The sequence below is a fragment of the Quercus robur genome, chromosome 5, assembly GCF_932294415.1.
Source record: "Quercus robur chromosome 5, dhQueRobu3.1, whole genome shotgun sequence".
Taxonomy (NCBI): Eukaryota; Viridiplantae; Streptophyta; class Magnoliopsida; order Fagales; family Fagaceae; genus Quercus; species Quercus robur.
Genome location: NC_065538.1, coordinates 23408586 through 23415843, shown reverse-complemented (window position 1 = coordinate 23415843; position 7258 = coordinate 23408586). Strand labels below are relative to the sequence as shown.

Sequence of the window (7258 nt, the reverse complement as noted above, 5' to 3'; positions counted from 1 at the left end):
GGATTTAAAATGCCCTGATTTGAAATCTATTGATTTTAAAATTCCTTGTTTGGGTCTTCTTATACAACAAAGGATTTGAAATTCCATTGTGATACCTAAATTTGAATTTGAATTTAAAATCAAAAAATATTTTTTCAAAATTTTATTTTTCTTAGACCTTCTACATTTTTAGTAACATTTTTAATAAATACATGAGGTAATGAAAATGCCATTGATAACCTAATTGACAAGATAATGAGTAAAAATCTGTCATCATATCCAACTAATAATTTGCTATTAGTAACAACTTGGACTTGCAAAATATGAATTTATCATATTACTAAAAATAATTTTTATTGTTCCATTATAATCATTATCAATGGAGAGTACAATTATAATCAATCTAGATATTATGGACAATCATGCACATTCATGCAAAAGATTATCTTACATGAGAAGTCATTTTTTTCTAGGTACAAGACTACACAACATTGTGAAGCCATGAATGCCTCCTTGAATAGATTTTTGGATAGGCAAACTAGGCTTTATGAGTTGTTCCAACAAGTCACTTACATGTATTAAACACAATAAGGTGGGGGTAGATTTTACTTCTAAATATATTAAATCTATTATGATTACTAGGTTAGTTAAAATCGAGAAGCATACCACTAATATATTGACAAGGGAAATATTCCATATGTATATGCCACAATTTGTTTACTAAGAAATCACTTTTCCATAAATTCACATATGAAATAACAAAATTCACTAATTTTGTTTGTATGTGCTATAGATGATCCAAAGAAATCAGACCACCTACTTGCACTTGGATCTAAATATGGTGATTTTCATCTCATAATATTTATAATTTAAGTTGATATATTACTCACTTTCATGAACTATAGGCCGGTCTCTTGTTGCAAAGTATCTAAAAGAAGCATACAAACTACAAAGAAATCCATTTTTAAAGGAAAAAAATCATTTAAAAAAAATCCACTACAATGTGTCTTGTTAACATCTATATTTGAAAAAGAGACAATCAAAAGCATATGCATTTCTGGATCATTCATTCTTAAGTTCTCAACAGGGCAACTTCTAACTTGTAGCAATTTCTTATTATCCATTCTGCAACTCCACTGACAACAGAAATATCTGCATTTACATGATATAACTATTAGATCTTGAAAAAAAAAAAAAAAAAGAGATGTTCATAAGAGCAAATCTCTTTGCATAGAGCCTTAGATATTTATTTATATAACTATTATTATTCAAGAACTTTGGCTCATCTAGCTCAACCTGACAATATCAACAAATTCAAAATCATATATAATAAGTTTATTAAATAAAAAAAATCTAGTAAACAACAACATGCTAAAAAAAGGATATAATCATATAATGAACCTTTGAGAGGTTTCTTATTATCTGAAAGTTGAGTAATAATGTAAATGATTGTGGGTGCATATCAATGTTTCAACTCTATTTTAGAGCTTGGTCTTGTTACATGGACTTCAATTGTATGAGCCAATTCTTCATCCTACCCTTGCAAAATGATTTAACTTCATATTAAATGTAAGTTTTGAGCAGGAGAGAAAAAGAGAAAGAAAAAGATGCTATGCCACTTCAACAAGACACTATCCAAATAACATTATCAATCTCCTATCTATTATTTTGCATCAAGATTTGATTGAAAATTTTTCAATCTTTTACTCCATGATTAAGTAAATTAGTTAGTTAAAATTGCATAAGATAGGCACACTAGCTCCACTAGGCTACTACAAAGCTTATAGAACAAAACATCAAACACATGGTGTGCATTTTTAGAACAAATCATCAAATGTTGTTCAAAACTCCCAAATGCAACAACCAAAAGCAGATCTCCCACAAGCCATCATATATCCACCAAATAAAGGAGGAAGAAAAAGAACTAACCTCCAGTTGCTACAGTTTATCAAACAAACAATAGGTTGCTGTAGTTTATCAAAAAACCTCAGGTTGCTGCAGCCTGCAGTTTATCAAAAAACACTCAGGTTGCTACAATTTATCCCAAAAAAAAAACCTCAGGTTGCTGCACTCAATGAGTGGAAGAGACTCAAGCATCTCCAAAACCATGAAATATGAACCTAGAAAACTCAATCAAATTCAAAAACTAAGCAGTAATCATGTTTATTATATTTAAAGGCCAAAAGAAAAAATAAAAAAACAGTAAGACCCAGATGAAATATTCTTGACTTGGAGAACAAAAACAACCTACAGATTAGACAGGAACCAGTTTAAAATGAAAACAAAAGATGGGGTTCACTATCTCTTTCAAAGTCTATGACTCTATATTACTTGAACGAAAGTTAAAAAGTTCTAAACCACACAATGACCACAGAGTTTTTAAGTTTTAACAAAACAGAAATAGAGCATGCTAATTGCAAGTATAGATGTTTAGTCATTCCCCCAAATGCCTAGCACGTATGCCCACTAAAACATTGCAACTTAAATAACACAAAGTTATAAACTTTATAGTGTGTACAAATAAATAACATAGTAATACATACAAGTTGGACTAAAAGAAACACAAATTAAATGGAGGATATTTGACCCCAAAATAAAGAAGCCTACTAAATTTAAGATTTTATTCTCATAGTTTGCAAACTCACTAGGGGTTTGCAAAAATAAGAAAGAACAACAACCAGAGTGATACTGACCTCTTTGTGCACCCAGACCAAATCAGTTCTGCTCATCAGGAACTACATTAACCAAATCTATGCATAGAAATGAACATTATAAAACAACAGTAGAAATTACTTATGAAACCACAAATGAAATTTGATATTTACAAATCTTAGTAATAAAAGTAACAAGTTATAGGGTGACTTCAACAAATAGAGAGGAAAAGGATTAAAAATCAAAATCCAGATTTGAATACCAAACACAGAACACAGTATAGTTTGTACTCAACTTCTGTATATTGCGTTAAACTTAAGCCTTTAGACTTTTCTCTTTTTCTTTTATAGGGAAGCAAAGATGCTGACAATAAATTTAATAAATAATATACACTCCTTCTCCCTCCTTTCCACATTGTGGTTCAACCATCCAACAATGTTAGTAAAATAATCTAGAATGAAGAACTTACTACAACATAAAGTTTATGAGACTTAAATTACTCTTCAAGGCTCAAGGGCCACAACATACAAGAACAAAAGTATCCAGATTGTTAGGCATTTCAGACTCTGAAATGGTTGCAACGGAAATACAATTTCTTCTTACCATATATTCTCAATCATTATTTATTAACCATAATTAACACAATATATACATCAACTACACAATTAACAGAAACCCTAAAAAAAAAAAAATCAATCAAATATATTACCTAAACTTATTTACAAATAAATTTACCAAAAACAAAACAATTATTTTGAAAAAAAAAAAAAACCAGGAATAAAATAGAATACTTACAACAAATTCAAAAAAGCGTAGCAAAAATCTGGATGCTCCGGCGGTAATTTTTTTCCGAAACCCTAGAATTCAAATCGAAAAAAGAAAATTATCAAAACCCAACAACTGAATCAAAATTAAAATCAATCTGAATCAGCACAAAGAAGCTGAGAAATCAATTCGAAAAACCACAGCAAATAAATAAATAAACATCTTCTCAAATGCTAAAAAAATGATCAACAATGACAGTGGCAGATGATCTGAAGGTGGAACATTGCTTGCCTGGTCTCTCGTTCATCTTCTTGGCCCTCTTTCGTTCTCTCTCTCTTTTTTTTTTTTTTTTAACCAATCGCTCGTCCTCTGTTTCTTTCTTTTCTTTTTGGTTTTTTATTTATACACTACCCATTCAGCCGGTAATAGGTTTACTACTTAAATTAAATAAATGGTCAAGATTGAAACAATAAAAATACACGGTTAAGATTTGGGTGGGTATGGTACCCACTAAAAAAATATGTGGGTACCGTAGAATGACCCACTTAAACAAAGGAATGTATTGGTATTTTTGAATCACGAAAAAACCCATTCCAAATAGAGGAAGCCCTTTAAATAGTAGTATATATAATATGTTAAAATAAGAAAAGTAACATTTTAGCTGGCTAAATGTTATATTTTTTTAGAGGAGAATTAATAGAACTGAATTGTAGATCAATACCAAATTTTTTAGCACTCGGAACAAGTGATGTACGTGGTTTTTTTTTGTATTTAGTTATTACTATGCCAAGTGCTAAAATTTCAATATGTTGACACACAGACCGGTGCCAATACTCTAAGAACAAAATCAACATCAAACCAAAAAAAATAAAAATTCCTTAGATATGAAAGACAATTTGCAATGGGATATCGAATGATTTAAAATTTACATTTGCTAGCTTTCTAATACATGAAGGACTTATCTTATTAACATACGCTTGTTACAGAAATTCAATAAGAACTTCTTTTTTATCATTTTCATTTTTTCTTAGAAACAATTGAACTTGTAATTTGTGTTGCTTTATTCATTTATCGTAAAGGGTGGCATTTTAATAAATAGTTTAAAAGTAGACGAATTGAACATATAGTTTTTCTTTTTTTCTCTTTTCGATAAACATTTGTCTACATTTTTTAGGATCTAAGGCTCTTTAGCCATATTTTGTAGAAACTAGTTTCACCAGGAACAAATATCAATGAAGCAGGAGAAGAGTGATTGGGGGCTAAAGCAGAAGAGGTATCACGGTCTACAGCCACAGGAGGGTTTTTCGTAACCTGCTTTGAACTGTTTGAATGAACTGTTTGAAGTGCTCAGTTTCTTCGTTTGACATGGCTTTGCCTCTGCACGAACACAAACATTTGCAATAATGCAGGGCCGGCTCATGGCCTAGGCAAGTTAGGCCTAGGCCTAAGGCCCCACCAAAAAAAAAAAAAATTCCTTAGGAAAAAAGGTCCCATTTTTCATAGTTAAAGGCCCAAATTTTTATACAATCATATATATTTTCTAAATGTTGTACATTTTTTTTATTAGTGATATATAAATTTTACTATTCACTTACAAATTGCCATGTTATTAATCACAAAAAACGTGATATAAACATTCATTAGTTAAATTGATGAAGTTTATCAATGAGAGACAATATCACATTATATTTTAAACATTTTATAGTGCTTTTAATTAGCACATTTTTCTTTTTCATTTCTATTAAGACTCTCAAAGTACAAGACCAATAGAACCTTAACTCAATTGAAACCCTAAAATATTTCAAAAAGATGTTGCAAATGTGTTAAATCATCAATTATAGATTAATCTCCCCTAAGAGTTTGAGACTTTGATTTTTGTTAATTAATATCCTAAAAAACCATACACCAAATAATATCTATCTCTCTCTCTCTTAAAATCAAAATATAAAATTAAAAATTAGATTACAACTTTATTTAACTATGCATCGTCTTATATCCAAAAAAAGTATCTTTTTCAATCATAATATATTTTTATTTCTTTTTATTAATATTTATAATTCAACTATGATATTCAATTCTCTATATGAAATTAACATTAGTCTAGTTGGTATTATTTATGTATTTAATGTATTAAATTAACCTTAATTTGATTAGCATTAAATAATTTTGTTTAATTAATATTTACATATTAAAGGCCCAGTATAAATTTTTCGCCTTAGGTCCCAAATTATGTTGAGCCGCCCCTGCAATAATGTAATACACATATAATGGTCAATGAGGAACTTTTTAAATTTTCAATATTAGTCACAATTGTACGGTCCAATAACCTTGTACACAATATTTTTTCTTAATACTTTTATTGTAAATTATAAATAGTAAGTTGTTATTATTTTTATTTTCAAAAAATAAAGTTTTTTATTCTATTACCAAAAAGAGCTGTTATTAGTTCTAAATTGAATTCACAATTTAAATTAGCTTTTTACTCACTCATAACAACCAATAACAACTTACCAAAGAAAAAAAAGGTTAAACAAACACACTAAATATTTTACCTGAAGGCAACTTTTGACAATTAGAACTCATGTTCAATTCACTGAGAAAGCTAGGGTGAGAGAGATAGAAAGGCAAGTAGTAAAGGTTGGGGTTTTTATAACATATGTGGGAGACGTGACATGTAGTTTGGGGGCCTTTACCTTAGGCACTAGATTTTACTGATCCCTTTTGGATAACGTAGTTGCTAACTTTCAAAATAATAAAATAAAGACATTACTTTTAGGCATGCTGCTAAGATCCTCCAATATCAAAACTAATCAAGTGACTAGCAATTTATTTATTTATTTATTTTTTTGGCCAAGTACTAATGACTTGCATGCGACATTTAAAAATAGATCATGCCTGATTTACTGATTTATAAATATTATATAATCGAATCCTTTAATTTGTTATTAACCTTATTATATTGTGTCATCTAAGTTTTGGAAGCTCCACAATTTTTCACATCAACACTATTTTATTTTTAAAAAATATATTAATTTTTCAGATGACTTCTTTAACTTTAACAATAGCGACTAGCAATAAACAACCATCAATCTACCACCTACTTTGATGTTGCACGTATAAGAACTAAAAAAAAAAAAAAAAATTGCATTCAAATATGCTTTTATGTTGTGATATGATCTTTAACATGTTGTGACTTTTATTTTCCTTAAGTACATGATGTATATTTAGGTTAAGGATTAGGGCTCTCTTAATAAAATCTTTAATTAAATATGGTCTAACAACACATAATGGAGGTCGGCCCACAGGTCAGGAATTCTTGGGTGCCTAACATCTTCTCAGACCATACCCAAACTTCGGACCCATAATCTGGTACATGGATTCATGTGTGTAAGTGATTGACCCAAAGGGCCCAATATGGTTCTTATACCTAAACTAGGTGGTGACTTCATTAGTCCACAATGTCATTTAAAAATCAAGCTCTTTATTTTCCTTTAGATTTATTTTCTGCACTTTATTATTGTTGTCTCTTTACATTTCTCATTAATAATGTTACATAAAATAAACATGCTTGGGTAAAACAATCAACTTACACACTATTCTAAGAAAATGTTTTTTTCTCTTTCCCACCTCTTTCTTTCTTTCTAAAATGAAAAATGAAGTTTTTCGAATAAAAAGAGTCTTTTTAAATGATGTGTTTTTCATTGTTTATTCTTAAAAGCTTTCAAAACAAAAATCTTTTCTTAAAAGCAGTGGCGAAGCCAGCAACTTGTCATTGGGGGGGGGGGGGGGGGCGACTAGTGTACTATTAAGTATTTACACAACTTAATACACAATCACTTTATAATCAATTAATCATATTATA

At 29.5% G+C, this 7258-nt stretch overlaps 1 long non-coding RNA gene across 3 annotated transcripts; it reads right to left on the bottom strand.

The window, feature by feature from the left end:
- Positions 1-824: 824 nt before the first annotated feature.
- Positions 825-3487, bottom strand: LOC126725549 (uncharacterized). Of its 3 annotated transcripts, XR_007655494.1 has the most exons (3): positions 3427-3487; positions 1909-2729; positions 825-1131 (listed from the first exon to the last, which is right to left on the bottom strand). It is a non-coding gene; the product is annotated as an uncharacterized LOC126725549 (long non-coding RNA). The 3 variants fall into 3 exon arrangements; XR_007655493.1 differs by lacking the exon at positions 3427-3487 and having other exon boundaries at positions 1381-3417; XR_007655492.1 differs by lacking the exon at positions 3427-3487 and having other exon boundaries at positions 1909-3417.
- Positions 3488-7258: the final 3771 nt, after the last annotated feature.